Raw genomic sequence first — 14,122 nt, 5'->3', positions numbered from 1 at the left:
TTCAGGGCATGGAAATTGATTATGTAGTCCGTTACAGGTCGAGAGCCCTGTTTGAGAGAAAACAGTCTCCTGGCAGCCTCTCTCAGGACGGATGGGATCGAACACCCTCTTCATCTCATCAGAGAACTCTGAGAATGAGTCACAGCTGTCAGCATCATTCTCCCACTCAGAAGTTCCCCACAGCTTAGCCTTGCCAGACAGTAGGGAGATAGCATAGGCCACCTTGGCCCGCTCAGATGGGAAGGCAGAGGGCTGGAGTTCAAAAACCAAAGAACACTGGGTCAAAAAAGGTCTGCATTGTTCAGGATCCCCATCAAAACGCTCAGGGGGCGGAATCTTGGGCTCACTACTAGCGTTAGCCATGGGGGTGACCGAAAGGGGGGGTGGCCGCATAACTGGGGGGCTAGCTTGGGCTTGGGAAACCCTTAGAGAAGAAAGTCCCTGTAAAATCTCCTGGACATTTCTCTCAAGGCCAGAAATAGCACCCTCCACTTTGGAACACCAATCAGGATTTGGCTGTGGGTTCATAATGGCGAGATCGTACTGTAAAGGTAAGCAAACTAAGCCAGAACCCAAAACGCAGCCAACACAGGAGAAAGTTAAATCAGAAGTTTTAATGACAAAAAAATAATAATTTCGATGGGACTGAACAGGGTGGGAAAAAATGAGCAGATAAGGGAGGAGGGATCCACAGGGGACAGGGATCCAGCCGGGGGTGGGACAAAGTAGGATGACAGGACAACAGACAGTCTTGGGGGCTCAGAGAACAAACAGACCACAGGGGCAAAGTCCACAAACCAGAGACGGAGTAGAGAGACGATCCAGGGTCATACACAGGAGAGCAACAGGCACAGATAATCCAGCAAACAGCAAGCAGGAGGCAGGGTCGGCGACATGCAGGGTTCTTTAACAGGAGATCAGAGTACTTTCAGCAGCCGAAGGACAAGGCAGAATCTAAGGTCAAAAAACAGGCAGGATCAGTAAACCAGAAAACTCCTTGGGACATGAAACAATGGCTTGAAAGCTGTGACAAGGGCAACAGACGATCTCGCACTGAGCTGGAGAAAATCAGCTGTATAAATAGGGAGCAGCACAGTGCAGGTGAGAGTGATGAGCAATCAGCGCAGAAGGTGGAGCAGAAACGCTGAAGTCATGACAGATTTTTTAGTACCTGAAGTTATGGTGGGTAAGCAGCTAATGCTGGGTGAAGCAAAATGCTCAAAAAGAAGGACCTTTGACCAAAGTTATGGCAGAAAAACTTACAATTGTTTTGTTTAATAGTATAATTTTCAATATTATTTAATACTTTGTTCAAATTAGTTTACAAAACTGTGAGCTAATCTGTGTTGGTTTGTCACATAAAATCCTAGAGATATAGAATTTTATTTTTGTACTTGGCAAAATGTATAAAAAAAAGTTGAAGGGATTTGAATACTGTAGAAGCCTAAATTCAGTTTCTGGGGAAATCCTGTGAATTTGCATATCTAATTGTAGTGGAAGATTTGGGGTGTGGCTAAAGACAGGGAGTTGGGCAGTTGGAGTGGAGCCACACAGTTTTTTGACCTTTTAATTACCTTTTATTAGTGTGGAACATAACATTTTGTGCTGTTTTTATTTCTGAAGTAAACAGTTCAACGTATCAAGAGGATTCAGTCTGTTTTTTCGTTTTGTTTTTTTCTGTTGTTGAATAAGATGAAGGGGAAAGACGGAGAGCGTCAAGCTTATGACTTCATTAATTAGGAACCTACAAATACTTTTGCTTGACCTCTGTTGCATTCCCTCTATTTAATATATCTGTGGTTTTGGACTTACTGTTAAAATTTAGCAAGTATTAACATTTTAATTTTAAAGTCATGGAAATGAATTCAGATTTATTGTTTTTGACTAAAATGAGATAACAGACTTTCTTTTTATAACCAGAGTCCAACCTGGAGAGGCTTTTGGAGGAACTGGGATTGGACCAGTTCTACAAGGAGAAACTGTCACTGGGGAAGATACTGGAGATCAATGACAAGACCATCAATGATGAGCCTCCAGAGTGTAAATCAGATCTTCCATGGTATTGTTTAAAGAAACTGATGATGGTGAATGTAACAGCTAGAAAGATAAAATCAGTTTCAATGTCTAACCAAGACGATGAATTAGAACCTGATGAATTAAATTTTTATGATGTTCTTACCAGTTCAAATGAGGATGACTTTCCAAATCCTCTGGATATAATCACTGCTCTCTTTCTGTGTTCTGATGGGTTTGTTCAGCAAGAACTGGCTCTAAAAATGTCCATGTGTCAGTTCTCTGTTCCTCTGCTGCTTCCTAACTGTGATACACAGCAGTGCACCCTCATGCTGTGGGCCATGAGAGACATTGTTAAGAAGTACAGACCTTCAGATCTTGCAGAATCAAAAGGCTTCATGGAAGAAAGAATAGTTCTTTCTGAACTTCCAATGATCTCGTTTGTGAGACTGGGTGAGTGCTCTCTGTCCAAATCTGAGATCCTCAACAAACTTTTAAACAACCCAGATGACACCTTTGTTCACCACAACATGGAGTGTGGAGACATTCAGAGAAGAATATCCAATGGACTGACTGAACTGACCTGGTACCTTCCCTGTGGAAACAAAAACATGGACATCTTCAGAGAACCAGTTGCTATAGCTAACCTTCATGGAGACATTGCTTCATTTGAAACTCAGTTCTCCTTTTTGTGTCAGACATCTGCTGCAGTTTTTGTTTTCTTTGACCAGCTGGACTCTGACTGCAAACTGCTGATGAACAAAACCCACAAAGCCCAAATCTTCTTAGTAGGAAACCAAAAGAGCAAAAACTTCAGAGTTGATTCTGTTGAAAAATTGGCAACAAGTCTGGCTTTGACAAACAAAAACATTCTAATAAAGACAAAACAAACAAATGATGCAGATTTTGTCAAATTACTGAGGAAAAGAGTCAGTGATGTAATTAATAAGCCAGAGAAGAAGATGTCTGTAGAGCAGATGGCTGATGTTGCACATGAACTGGGAATTTTAGTTGATGAAGATTCTCCAGAGTGTCAGGATGGAAAGAAGAAAGCTGATGAAATGACTGCAGAGATTAAAGACATAATGAAATACAAAGAAGATCAACTTCTGTTACAGGGTCAAATATGGAAGGAATTGACTTGTTTGGAAAAGGAAGAATTTCGTCTTCGAAAAGTTGGTTCAGAAAACATTGAAAATTACAAATGCAAACTTCAGGACAAGATAGAACAACTGAGGAAAAAGCAAAATGATTCTGCAAAGTCCAAAGCAATGACCTGCTTCATTAGTGCAATATCCAGCACACAAAGAGAGAGATGTTACTTTCTGAAATGGATGAGAATGAACCTTGACAACTTGTCTCGAATCAAACTTTCTGGCCTCAGGGAGCTTTACAAGGAAAAATCCAAAGATTCTGAGAACAAAGAAGAGATAAAAAAAATTGACCAACAACTTTCCAGCAGCTCACTGGGAGTTCAGCACTTCTTCCGTGAAATGGGTCAGATCTATGAAGCTTCTCTTTCCCTTCCAGAAACAGATCCATCACGTCAACAACTGCAACATCTGCCCAAACTCTGTGCTCAGTTGTTGCTGGATGGATTTCCTATTGAGCTTGTAGATGGAGATGCTTCCAACATTCCTCTCAGATGGGTGAGTGATGTTCTCTCTCAGCTCAATGACTTGGTGTCTCCAAACAACAAGATACGGGTCGTCACAGTTCTTGGAGTTCAGAGCACAGGGAAGTCCACTCTCCTTAACACCATGTTTGGAGTCCAGTTTGCAGTCAGCAGTGGTCGATGCACTAGAGGTGCCTTCATGCTGCTCATCAAAGTCAATGAAGATTTGAAGAAAGTTCTCAACTGTGACTTCATGATAATCATCGACACTGAAGGCTTAAAGTCACCAGAGCTAGCACAGCTGGACAACAGCTATGAGCACGACAATGAGCTGGCAACACTTGTTGTTGGTCTGAGTGACATCACCATTATCAATGTTGCCATGGAGAATTTAACAGAGATGAAGGACATCCTGCAGATAGTGGTGCATGCTTTCCTCAGGATGAAGGAGGTCGGCAAAAAGCCTCAATGTCAGTTTGTTCACCAGAACGTTTCTGATGTTTCAGCCCATGAGAAGAACCTGAGAGACAGGAAGCTGCTGTTAGAACAGCTGAATAAGATGACCCAGGTAGCAGCTAGAATGGAGAAGAAAGAGGAATACAAGAGCTTCACTGATGTGATGGAGTATAATCCAGACACTGGGAACTGCTACATTCCTGGACTCTGGAATGGAAACCCACCAATGGCTCCAGTCAATGCAGGATACAGTGAGACTGTCTATGAACTCAAGAAAAACATCATCCAACAGCTGGAAAAGTGTGGCTCAACTTCTAATGACATCTTGGAGTTCAGAGAGTGGATAACCAGCCTGTGGAACGCAGTAAAACATGAAAACGTCATCTTCAGCTTCAGAAACAGCCTGGTGGCTGATGCTTACATGAGGCTCTGCACAGAGTACAACCAATGGGAGTGGGAGTTCAAAAAGGAAATGTACAGCTGGGTTACCAAAGCAGAGACAAGAATTTCCAATTTTGGTTCATTTACTGCAACATATGCAATATCTGACATGAATGAATTCATCACTAATTTGAAAAGTGAAGCAATCACAGAGCTGATCAAGTGGGAGACAAAGATCCTTGAAAACCTGAAGAAATACTTTGAGCAGCCAGAAGGTCATGTTTATCTGGCTGAAGGATACAGAGAGGATTTCTCCAACAGCATCAAGAGTCTTCGACGAGAAACTGAAAGATCAGTGTTCAACCAGATCACAGCAGCTGCTGATATTAAGAAGGGATTGAAAGAACTTGACAATATCAAGGCCACTTATAGAGAAAGAATTGAGAAAGCAGTTTGTGATTTAATTGATGAATGTCGTAAGAAAAAAGTTCAAATGATGGACAGAGAGCTTGATGAAAGTTTTAATAAGATGTGGACTGAAATAATGAACAGCTTGTCTTTTCTAAACAACAGACTATAAATATCTACACCAGTGTTTCCCATCAGTTACGAACAAATCTTTCACACAAAGGAAGCCATGCATCTGAACTGCTGTGTGAAAAAAACATCAAATACTGTGGACTGGAGCCTTTTACATACAAACCTAAAGGAGTGAAGGAAAACATCAAAACTTTTTTTAAAGGACTTTTTACCTGGACGGATCTAATAAAGGAAAGACAAAAAATTGCTGACAGAATCATCTCTTTTTGCAATGATTGTATTTGTGATAAAATCAAGAGAAAAACTAACTATCATGATACTTACATCCAGGAGATTCTTCACATCATTGATGAGAGGCTGAACAAAGCTGATGTTGACACAGACATTGAGTTTGAAGTGTCTCTGAAACAACACATCTGTGGATCTGCAGCCAGAAAGTTTCAGAAAATGCATGAAGATTTTATCCAAGAAAATGATCCTTATAAATGTCTGCAGAAAAACAAAGAAAGGTTTTGCACAGATTTCAAAGATGTTTTCCACAAACGAGATCAATGCCAGAAAAAAGCTGAAGAATTCACTAATCAGTGTCTGAAACCTGCTGTTGAAAACTTCATCTATTCTTCTCTTGGTCCTGATATTGTTGATAAAATGATGACAAAAGAGGAGTTCAGCACACGAATGTCCTTCCAGTATTACATTTTACTGGATCTGATTTCGAACGGGGAATTTGTAAGCTTTCTGGATTACATTGGCTCATATGAGGATCATGTAAAATTATGGACATCTAAAAGAATTAAGGAGTATTTCTCCTCTGAGTCTACAATTTGTGAGTTTGAGGACAAACATCTTAAGTTTTGCATCGACCACATAAATGCTGCCATTAAAAAGGCAAAAACAGAAAAGACTGACAGTCTGAAAACATTTGTTGTCAAGATCTGCACAGAACTTGGTGACAAACTGGAAATTTCCCAGGATGCTCTTGATGCCTTCATGGTTCTGAACAAATCTGACCAGGAACAGTTTGCTCACTGGCTCAACATGTGTGTGGAGGAAATGAAAGAAACTCTTAGAGAAAAGTTTAAAAACACAAAGTTTGAAACAAAACTCTCAAATCTCCATATGAAACCAGAGAATGAGCTTTTTAACAAAGTGACTGGTTGTGGCAAACAGTGTCCATTTTGCAAAATACCCTGTGATGCAGATGGAGAAAAACACACTGAACACTTTGCTTCTTTGCATCGACCAAATGGATTAAGTCAGTGCAGGGATAAAGAGTCTAGAAAACTCTCGACTGACATCTGCTCTTCTCTTGTTAGCAGTGAAAAACGTTTTAGCTGCAGTGACACAAAGAATGAATGGCATCCTTACAAAGAATATAGGGAGATTTACCCAGACTGGAATATTCCTCCAGATGTGAGCCTTGAGGCGTCAGATTATTGGAAATATGTGATGAACAAATACAACAAGGAATTTGCTGAAGCATATGATGCAGAGCCTGCTGACATTCCTGATGCTTGGAAGAAAATCACAGAAGATCAGGCAGTAAAAAGCCTCAAGAAATCATTCAACATCAAATGAATTCATAATTCATGTTTAGTTGTAAGAACACAATTGGTTTTTGCATGTAGTTTTTGTCCTTTTTTTGAAAGGCCAAATTCACACATTTGACTCACCTCTTTAACAAAAGCCAAATTAAACAACTTCAGTCTAATTTACTGCAGCTCCTTATTTTCTTCATTGATCATTTATAATTTTAGCATTTTGTTATTCTATTATTTTATTAACTTTGTTTGCAACATATCTTGTTTGAAAATATTTACACTCTTGTTGAAAGATTGCATGTTTGCTTCCACATTAGATGGATAATTGGAGAGTTTCAGTACAAATTTATTGTTCATTGTTAACGACTCAATGTGATCAATTCTCCATTATCATGACATCATTCAGTGGGTCATTTCTGCAAAGTCAATCACTGGATGCATTTACTGAGTTTCCTTAGATAGAAAAAGTTTCATTATAATCCCGATTTTGGTTTGTGTAACGATGCGGCTAAATTATGCATTTTTTCTAACGGCCGCCAGGGGCGCTCGAGCAGAAAGGGTAAGAGTGAGACACCTGGAATATATGTGTCAAGGAAGACGCAAGTTTAATGTAGCTTAGCGCTTTGTGCATGAATAAAATTAGCATTAACAGACTCTCATCATGGAAAATGCAAGAAGAAATGACGCAGCTTTCAAGTTAAAAGCAATAGAGCTGGCCGAAAAAGAAGGAAACAGCTGCAGCACGTAGGAAGATGAAACGGCTCTGATGACTTTTAGCTGTGTTTTTTTTTTACCCAGCTCTGTTAGTGATGTGCCACCGTGTTGCTGCTGTGTTACTGTCTCGTCACAGGCACTGTACAAGCTAAGGTATATTATTAAAACTGAAAACTCTGTCTGTATACCGTTTTTCTTTGTAAATTTCTCATGTTTCATTGTGGGTACATGTGGCTTATAGACAGGTGCGGCTTATAGTCAGGTGCAGCTTATGCATAAACTGTTTTTTCCTTTAAAAAATATACTGTGTGCGGCCCGGAAATTACGGTACCAATCTGAATTTAGCTGATTGGGTCAGATTAAAATGGATTTAATTTTAAATCTGTCGATCTGATGTGGTTGAACTGATTATGTATTTCTGTATATTAAATGGATCTGGTTTATGTTCCAAATTATGTTGAGATTACATTTGCTATTAATTAGTGCTAAAACAATAAACTTAATTGAATTAAGATTGATGTCCAATTATGTTTGGTTTGGTTATTTTTGCTGTATGGGTGAAGGAATGTCATTAATTAAATGTTCTTATATATGTTTAATTTGTTTGATTTTAATATTAAGTGTCATTTTCAGATATTTGCATAAAAATGTCATTTTTTTTCCCCTTTGTGTCATTTTGTCACTTTTATAAGGATTTAGGGTTTACAAACATCTAGTTCTGGGTTTTATTTTGAGTTTTTCTCAGACTTCATTCAATGTATTTAGGTTTTTATCCTCAGCATTTATCATCAAATGTAACAGAAAAATTCAGTTCAACTCAATTCAAAGTTCTTACATGACTTTATTTTTGTCAGATCTTTAGTTCTGTTGACTTGATGTGTTGTTGTGATAATTATGTTGAATGTTTTTGTTTCCAACTAAATGTCATAGCAGCTGATTCTCTTCTGTAAACACGGAAGAGCACATAACACCAGTTTTAAAGTCCCTCCACTGGCTCCCTGTAGCTCAAAGAATATATTTTAAAAAACTGTTGTTGGTTTACAAATCACTGAACGGTTTAGCACCACAATACATTAAAGATCTGCTGTTGTTGTATCACCAAATATTTGGAACAAACTTCCAAAACTGTAAAACAGCAGAAACCCAGATTTCCTTCAAATCTCAACTAAAAAAACACCTGTTTAGAAATGTTTTTGAAGTGTGATATGTAACAATGTATTGTTTATTCTATGTGGCATGGCTTTGAGTTTCTGTGTTTATGATATAAAGCACTTTGAAATGCCTTGTTGCTGAAATGTGCTATACAAATAAAATTTGATTGTAAACAAATGGAAAGCTGCTCATTTTTGGTTAAAATAAATTAGATTCTACAAATAAATAGAACATCTTGTTTATGATATGCTTAATAAAATATATTGTTGTGGATCTACAGAACTGTTTATTAAAATGTTATCAGAATTTAAAAAAAAACTTCATATTTGTTGTCTATGTAAAAATATTGTTGTATTTAATCAGCTGCCAAATAACAGTTTCATCAGTCTGATATTATCTTGCTACTTTAGTTAAACAATGTGTCTGTTGTACATTAAAGAGCAATAATAAGCTGCACACTAACAGCCCAACCTGATCTCTGGCTATGTTGGATCAACAACAACAACTCTTGAATCATGAGTCCATGAATCCTTAAGGAAGAGTTTCATCCCCTCCTCAAGACATTAAGGATAAATTCTGGCACTGGGTGCAAGACAAAATCAGTAAACAGTTGATGTCAGTAGAAAAGATGTATTTTATTTTACAGTTTAGTTAAAACCTCAATCACAGAAGGCAGGAAAACACTGAGAAGCTTTAAGCTTCAGGGTCTCCAAAGCTAAAACATAAACTAAACATCATCTTTAACTATAAAACACTTTCTATAGGAGAACTGAAAAAGGTTCAACACCTGAACTCCCTGTCTGATCACAAAACAGGAGAAAACGTAGAATAAAAATGGCAGCTTCCACTGTGAATAGAAACACATTACTTTAGTTATGAGCCTTAATTCTTCCCAATAAAGCTGCAGCAAAATCACCTAAATCCCCACAAACAGTCAGCAGACAAACAAGATCATTGCAGATCAAGGACCAGGGAAAAAGGAACCTGGCAGCTGGAATGAAGCTCTTCATTGATTGGCTGATGAGATTCAATGCATTTCACCTGTTGCAGCCAGGTAGAACTGAAGCACACAGAGAGAGAGAGACCCTAGAGGTCAGAGACCGTAACCCTGAAGTCTCAAATAAACAGACGAGCAGCAGAGGAAATTAATTTGAATTTAATCAAGTGGCAGAGGAAGGAAAGAAATGACTCAGAGAAAAATATGGACCTTAACACTTAAATACAGTAACTTCTACAGTGATAGAAATATCATTACCTTTGATAAACTCTTCTATATATTTCAATGTTTACCAGTTTGGTTAATCTCAAGTCTTTAATATTTCTTTCTCTTGTATTTCTATAAAGTATTTTACTACAGTAAACCATCCATCCATTTTCTAACAGCCTGGTACCTGGTGGTATCAGGAGGTGCTGGTGCTGATCTCCTGCTGGAATTATGGTTTCTATAGTTCTGCTTGTGTTCATGAAGAACACAGATCAATTAACCAATCACATGTACTCATGACAGCATCTGATCTTATGTATAATTCACAGCATAATTAATGTCCTTCATTCCACCCTCACTAACAACATGTTGGACCAGAAACCAAAGCAAATCTGAGTCAAAATGTTCAATCTGCACATGGATGGAATGAGACCATCGGCTTAAAGCTTGGTGAGAAAGTGACAGCTGTTAAAATGATTCAACATTGAACAATAAAATGAGCTTCATTCTCTCTTGGTCTGTAGCAATATGAGGTGAGGATGACGTTAATAAATGACCTTAATAAATGACGTTAATAAATGACCTTAATAAATGAGAAAAATCTGTCCACAAGTTCAGTGGATTGTTTGTTGATGTGGAATCAGTCACCAGAATCCCATTGATAACAATCTCACACACCGTAATCGATAAAAATGAATATCTGCCTGGTTTTCTATACTTGCAGTGGAGATGAAGATGATCCATTCAGAAAGCAGCTGCATCAAACTTTAACATGGAACTGCAGAAGAAAAAAAACAGAAGCAAAAATTTTATTGTTAATGCAACTCAATAATTGAATTGCATTAACATGAGAAAAGCTTCCTGAGACTCACTAACCACCAACATTTATAGCTGTGTCTCTGTCTGTGTCTTAGTGTATTTTGGAAGTACCTATTTACATTTCTTCAATCTTTCCTCTTTATTGTTTTTCTTGTCATTTTCTCTTCTCTTTTTTTTCCTCATTGTCTCAGCAAAAGGAACATAACAGTTTTCCAAAGCCTCTCAATCTCTTTGGGTCTGTAGTTAAGTTTCACTTTCTCACAGCTCAGCCACATTCATTTCTTGGGTAAGGAGTGATCATGACTCCACCCACGGATAAAAGGAGCAGCTGAAGCATTATTCCTGTATGCAAGAGGATTTGGTTCTCTACTTCCACCTTGTTTCTATGCTGTAGAGTTTCTATTAAAACTTTAACAGGTAGGTTGCTTTTCTTCTGTAGGAACCAGCTTCATTTTCATCAAGCTGCAGTTCTGTACCTCATTGTGTGCTATCCTAATTGTACAATGTTTTCTTTTTAATGCTGTTTCTCTAGAAATAGGAGCGTTCTGTAGGAGGTGTGAGGTGTTGATGAATGTTTCTACAACAATGGCAAACTCTGAGGAGGAAGAGGTGAGCGAGGATAAGAACCGACCTCAGATGTCTAACAATAATAAGTTACAATTATCTGATCTAAATGGTGTTTAGATCAGATCAGATACAACCAATGGGAGTGGGAGTTCAAAAAGGAAATGTACAAAATGGGTTACCAATGAAGAGACAAGGATATCCAATTTTGGTTCATTTACTACATCTTCTGAAGTGCCTGACATGGGAGAATACCTATTGAATGCAACTGAAAAGTGAGGCCACCACAGAGCTATCCAGGTGGGAGACAAAGCTGCTTGAAAACTTGAAAAATTACTTTGAGCAGCCAGAGGGTCATGTTTATCTAGTTGAAGCCTACAGAGAGGATTTTGCAACAGTACCAAGACCCTTCGACGAGAAATAGAAAACTCTGTTGTTAATCAGGTGATAGCAGCAGTTGACATAAGACGAGGAATGGCAGAACTTGATAAAATCAAGGAGAACCATACACAAAAATTAGAAGATCAGGTGCATCAGCTCATTGAAAATGCCGCAGGAAGTCCATTCAGATGACAGAAGAAGAACTGGATGATGAATTTGCCAAGATTTGGAGAGAAACTGAAAATGAATTATCTTTTTCAAAATTAAGAGTCAAGGACATCAGCAGCAGTGTCCTCCACCATCTGACAGCCAATCTGTCAATGAAAGGAAGTTATGCAAGGGAATTACTAAATGCAAAAAAATTGCAAGATTGTGGAAGAGAGCCATTCAAATACAGTCCTGAAGCCTTTATAGACAGAGCAAGACATAAAGTGAAGAAGCTTTTTTTCCGTAAGGATTACCTGCTGGAACTTCAGAAATTGGCAGACTTCATCATAGATGCTTGCACTCAGTTTGTAACTGACAAAATTGAAAGAGAAACTAATTACCATGACACTTACACTCAAGAGATTCTTCATATTATTGATGAAATGCTCAAAAACAAAATAGTGGACACAAACATTGGCTTTGAAGTTTCTCTTAAACAGCACATCTGTGGATTTGCAGCAAGAGAGTTTCAGACAATGCATGAACATTTTCTACATGAGAATGATCCTTCCACATGTCTTGATCTAAACAAGGAAAAGTTTTGTGCTGATTTCAAAGATGTTTTCCAGAAGAAAGACCAGTGTGAGAAAAAGGCTCAAGAATTCACCGACAAATGTTTAAAACCAGCGGTTGAAGATTATGTCAACCGTTCCTGGGACCAGACATCATTGATGAAATGTTAACAAACCAAAAGTTCAGCACAAGAATATTCTTCCAGTATTCCATTTTATTGGATTTGCTACAAAAGGATGAATTTGAGAACTATTTGAGCTTCATTCGCTCATATGAAGAATATGTGAAAGATTGGATCCTCAATGAAATGTTGGAACATTTCTCAAATGAAGCTACAACAAATGCATTTGAGGAACAGCATATAAAATCAAGCATCATCTGGATAACTGATGCAGTCGACAAGGCAAAACAGAAAGACTGTGTCAACTTAAGAAAATTTGTTGAGGATATTTGCAAAGAACTGGGAGATAAACTAGTCATTCCCCAGGATGCTCTTGGTGCCTTTATGATCCTAAACAATGCTGACTGGGAGCAGTTTGCTCTGTCTCTCAAAGAGTCTGTTACCGAGATGGGACACAGTCTTACAGAAATATTTAAGAAAAGACAATTCTTTAAAAAACTGCAAAGTCTACATTTAAAGCCACAGAATGAGCTTTTCACCAAACTAATTGGCTGTGGCAGACAGTGTCCATTTTGTAAATCTCCCTGTGAGGCAGGAGGAAAGGCACACACTGAACACTGGGCTTCACTGCATCGGCCAACAGGTTTGGGTGAATACAGGTCTGTTAGCTCCAGGAAACTTGTAACCAATATCTGCTCTTCTCTTGTAATCACTGACAGGGCTTTCCGTTGTTATGAGACTGATTATACGTTTCATCCTTACAAGCGTTATAAAGAAATATTCCCAGACTGGAAAATTGTACCAGATCTCAGTCTTGAGGCTTCAGACTACTGGAAATATGTAATGACAAAATACAATGATGACTTTGCTAAAGCATATAATGCCAAAACTGCTAAAATTCCTGAGGCCTGGAAAAATGTCACCTATGACCAAGCAGCAAAAAGCCTCAAAGAGTCATTTAGCATCAAGTGAGTTGACAGAATTCATGTTGACAGATTTACACATGTTGTTGATACTTAAATATAAACTCAGCTGAGTTGTTGTTTAACTAAATTTAGAGACGTTAGTCATTCTCACTAAAATGCAGTTTCACCAATATCAAGTAGATAGAAAACCTTGTATTTACTCATAGTCTGCAGTTAAATTTATGCTTCTTAAAACCAACTAATTAATATCATTATATAAATAATATATGCTCGCTTGTCTCTTGTGCACTTTTAGTTATAACGTTTTAATTTTGTCTTGTTAGCAAATTTAAAAAATCTCAAACCAATCATGACCTGGTCTTATCTGATAGTGCATATTTTCCTTATTCATTTTAATGTGTGTGTTTTTTTTTCTTTATTTTGCAATTATACTAATGTGATTTAATTGCTAAATTTTCTTGGATGTTTTTAAAGTTATGGAAATAAACCAGGTTGTTCAAAATGGGCTGAAGACATGTCTGGAGAGGCATCTAAGGTGATTTTATTTTGTGATGTATGGAGAAAAAGTGATTTCATTTCTAAAATATTTAAGTCATTGACAATTTTATGTTCTATAACATATGTTATCTACTTTGTATTTGTTCTTTATGTTGTAATGGTATTTCATGTTTACTGATTAGAATGAACATGGTTTTTACTCTGCTTACTACCACTTTGAAGTGTTTCTTTCTCTTCACTAGTAATGTATATTTTCCTTGTGCTAAGATAAAATAAGGGAAGTTGTAAAAAGTCCATGTTACATGGTTATCAGTTGAGTAATTAAAAATATGTGACTCCCTTGAACAACTTTGTTTTTTGTATTTTATATAAAGGCATTAGCAATTATGGACATGTAACACTACATTGTTCTGTTAAGACTAAACAAACAAAAACTCTGAAATGGTGTTTAATTTGAGAATTATAATATTTATTTCA

The 14,122-nt window shown here is 37.6% G+C and overlaps 1 pseudogene; it reads left to right on the top strand.

Annotated features, from left to right (window-relative positions):
• Window positions 1–1,179: 1,179 nt before the first annotated feature.
• Window positions 1,180–6,583, top strand: LOC129356012 (up-regulator of cell proliferation-like; annotated as a pseudogene).
• Window positions 6,584–14,122: the final 7,539 nt, after the last annotated feature.

The sequence above is a fragment of the Poeciliopsis prolifica genome, unplaced genomic scaffold (genome assembly GCF_027474105.1).
Source record: "Poeciliopsis prolifica strain line A6 unplaced genomic scaffold, Auburn_PproV2 SCAFFOLD153, whole genome shotgun sequence".
In the NCBI taxonomy this organism is placed as follows: domain Eukaryota; kingdom Metazoa; phylum Chordata; class Actinopteri; order Cyprinodontiformes; family Poeciliidae; genus Poeciliopsis; species Poeciliopsis prolifica.
This window is presented reverse-complemented; position numbering and strand designations above follow the sequence as displayed.